The 4161-nt window shown below is 34.1% G+C and overlaps 1 protein-coding gene across 1 annotated transcript in view; it reads left to right on the top strand.

The window, feature by feature from the left end:
- Nucleotides 1-4161, top strand: part of LOC117125081 — a 37153-nt gene that overhangs the window by 1879 nt on the left and 31113 nt on the right. The gene's annotated exons all lie outside the window — the stretch shown is intronic.

Below are 4161 nucleotides of genomic sequence, written 5' to 3'. Positions count from 1 at the left end.
TTACAAATATCCGGTTGTTTTTCATTATTTCTGTGTGCTATACAAGCTATTCCAGACAACTACCATAATTTTCATGTATGAAGAAGGCATCAATTCATTTACTACATATTTGTCCTGTAGTGTTTAACAGTGTAGCCCTATGTTAATTGAGCAATAATCTTCAGGTATTGCTTTTATCACTGCAATCTAAAAGTCTTCGTATTCATCGTATGAACAATTCTTGGACTTCCGCGGGAATTTCTGCTAACATGGTGGCAACAATGATATGTCAGTGATCTTGTCTCTGCAAAACTTTCTATTGAACATGTAACTTGCTTGATTTACATTTTTCTCCTTAACTCCAAGCAGCAGTGAGACATACTCTTGTTCTTAGACAACTTTTGTGACAGAACATAAAAAGTTGCTGAAAGTTCCAACAAACTCGGTTTATGATTACAGAAGCTACGTTTTCCTTTACGAAAGAAAGCTGGGGTGTAATTGTCTGTAACGGATGTCTCGAGAAAGGGAACGGATTATTGCATATGCCTTGGTTGGTATTCGTTAAAGCATGCTTTGCATACAGAAAGACTTTCGTATCGGCTTCTTCTTGGTGGTTCTACGCCAGATTGTAGAACCCCAGGTTGCCGACTGCCAGATTTTCGAGTTCACTTTGCCAAAAGTTTGCTGAATGCCAGTTTGCTGAATCAAAAACTACGAATCCCAGTTTGTGGAAACCCAGTTTGCGCTGAAACCCACTTTGTCGAAAATAAAATAAAAGCCTTAAAACATTAACCACAGCATAACATTCATGTTGGAGCACTCACTCTCTTACTATGTATTCCTATAAGAAATAGCGGCTTATTGTAGTTAAATGATTCTTTTTGTTTTAATCTGTAAATCAATTGGCTATCAGCAAATAAAGTTCAATTTAATAGGCCTCGCAGTTAAAACGTTTCATTAGCATACCTATGATAAATACATAAATTTATTTAAAAAAAATAATAAATGAAATAAACAAATTAATAATAATCTACAATTATACACACATGCGATACGATGCTTATCCTTAATTTCATTTCATTTTATTTCTAATTTTAACCGATAGCCATGCTTTCAAGTGTGTTTTTCTACAGCTTTGTTGTCTTCCAATATTTTTCCTTTTAGTTTGTACACAAATGAAGCTCCTTCCTTTTAAATTCACAGTATGCTGTACTTTTGTAACACAGAGATTTAGACTGGGTTTCGGAAAACAGAGTTTTGGAAAACTAGGATTTCCTGATTTCAGTGAAATGGGTTGGGCATTCTGGGTTTCGGCATACTGAGTTTCTGCAAACTGGGATTTCGACAACCAGGTTGGATACCTTCTTGAATACTATTGCTATCGGCAAGAATGCATCCTTGTCACTCAAAGAGATTTTGTGTTAGTTCGTAGCAGCCAAGAAAAGCAGACTCGAAAGTCGTCCTGCATGCAATGCATGCTTTAAGGAATTACAACCAATACATAAATATCAACCGTTCCATTCTGGAGACATCGATATTGCAGTCGTTGCTACTGTATATCTTATTTTACGATAACAGAGAGAGAGTCATTCTAGACACTAACACTGGAATACAGAAAGTTGTTTAAATTAAGTGACATTAACTTTCACCAGCGAAGAAATCATTCCTTATTGGATCTCGTGCTTCTGTAGTCAAAGGCAAAGTTTTGTTGACACTTTCTGCAACTTTAAAGTTTTAGATGTTCTGTCACAAAAGATGTCTGAAGAACTTGAAGACTGCGGCATGGAGTTAAGGGGAAAAGTGTAAATCAAGCAAGATGTGAAATGTTCAGTAGAGGCAACAAGATCACAGACATATCATTGCTACCACCATGTTTGCAAGCAGACCCTTGAGTACTTGAGCAAATTTAATCGCTAAAATGGAAATTAAGCAGACGTAAATGATTTGGTCAATAAAAATAGTATTCACAACAGATGGAATGATCAAATGAAGCAAGGAAAATATCAAATGAAGCAAAAAATGATTGAGACAGTGATGCCCATGGAAGTCAAAGAACTGTTTATAATAAAGACGAAGACTTTCTGAGTTATTACAAGAAAATTAGCGTAAAATTTAGTGAAAGGTTGAAAAAATTGCAACAGAATAGATAAAAATATGAGAAAAATCGTAATGTCATCGTAATATGTCATATTTATGAATAAATTTCTTACTAGATCGCCACGAATGTTTTTAATACTTAGTAACCAATGCATGTATTACTTTATAAAATAATGCTAATAATTTATAAAAGTGGCCGCCATCTTGGATTTAAAATGGTCACCATGTAAAAAATATATTTATCTATATCTCCGCTTCTAAACCAGTTGAAATTATAATTCTAATGTCCAAAAATATGTTTTCATGGTCAAGAAATACTATCATACAATTTTTGACTCCGTCAGATTGTCATAAATAGGTCATTTAGGGTCATTTAAGGTCATTCAAGGTCATTACATGTAAAATACTGTATGCTATCTTAATAACGGAGGCCAAAGTGTCGTGTTTTACATCAGAAACATTCTCAACCTCTTGGAATTAAGTTTTTTGATAGGAACTACAGTATTTTATTCAATGTCATTTTGGCGGCCATCTTGGATTTCAAGATGGCTACCATGCATAACCTACCGGTATACTTTTTTAAATATTTCAGCTTGTAAAACATTTCAAATTAGAATCCTGATGCCTAAAATTATGATAGATCGCTGAATAAAATGTAAAATATTTAAGATTTTATATTTAGTACCGGTACCGTACATTCTCAAATGTTATGTAAATCTCATATATCCTAAAATTACGTTATATTCATCCACCGAAGTAGAAAGGTTAACTTAATAATTTTGATATGTTTCATGTTGAATGGTTTTTAATGACAGTCCTATTATCCAATCCAATCAGAACATTTGTAAAGCGCCTTTCTTTGCAGATACGAAGCGCTGCACCCCACATATTAGGCACCTCACAACATTATTATTACAGTCTAATATGACCACAACATAAGGAAGTCCTCTCCATTAACTTCTAACCTACTATACTTTGCGTATATATTTTCTAGAAGTCCACTCGTTAAATTAGTATATAGGCCTATAGTATAGAGAATTTTTTCTGTCAATCTCAGATATCCAAATTTAGGAAATTACGTTTTATGCATGCACCGACATGAGAACTTTAACCTAATAACTTTGATATGTACTAGGCCTATATGTTTTATGTTGTTTGTTGAATAGACTTCTTTAATAATAATATTACAGTCTAATATGACCACAACATAAGGAAGTCCACTCTGTAAATGTTTAGCATAACATTGTACAGAGAATTTCGATTGTTTATCAATATCATCATGTTAGATCCAAATCACGGTTTATGCAAGCACCGACGAGGAAAGATTAAACATAATAATTTCGATATGTACATGTTTTACGTTATGTGTGTTGATTGGTGTTAGTTAATAATATTACAGTTTAATGGCTTAATGTTAATACTATTACAGTTTAATAGTTTACAATAATATTACAGTTTAATGGCCCTGAAACCCGACGTGAGGCATTTGGCGGCCCCCTAGCCCCAATTATCAGTGCACGCGCTTCGCTCGCAACCTGACCATAATGTACGGTATTATTTATTTAATAAAATAATATTTAATTTGTATACAATAAAATTTTATCACTGAGAGAAAAAGATGTGTATAAGAGACAGATTGTATATGCATGGAGGCTTCATGATCAAAAGTTCTTGCCAGGATTTGGTATATTGGCCCCTGGCGCGGCTGGGCTGCTAGGCCGTGAAGTAAAAAGTTTGCGGAACGCTGTTTATAATGCCATGCAATAGAAAGTTACCATTTACCTATTCGCTATACTGTAACACTACTCCACAAACTCATTAGGCCTAGCTATTTTAAGTTACTGCGCGGTAGCCTACATTGATTTTACATGTTGATATATCATTCGAGATCAAGCAAGCTGAAAATAATGCAAAGAAGAGAATATATCTTATAGATCTCTGGCAGTATACTCACGTGCAATATTAGTGCTATATCAAAATGGTGACGTTGGATTCAGATAGAATGTCTAACCTCAGCCCCCCCCCCATGGTTAAATGTTTATATCCAATTGATATTACAAAATTAGTCTAATTAATTTTTATGAT

This window comes from Anneissia japonica, unplaced genomic scaffold, assembly GCF_011630105.1.
Source record: "Anneissia japonica isolate Jap-2015-1 unplaced genomic scaffold, ASM1163010v1 scaffold9_len2422644_cov172, whole genome shotgun sequence".
NCBI classification, from domain to species: Eukaryota; Metazoa; Echinodermata; class Crinoidea; order Comatulida; family Comatulidae; genus Anneissia; species Anneissia japonica.
Note: the sequence above shows the minus strand (reverse complement) of the source record. Positions and strands in the feature narration are given on the sequence as shown.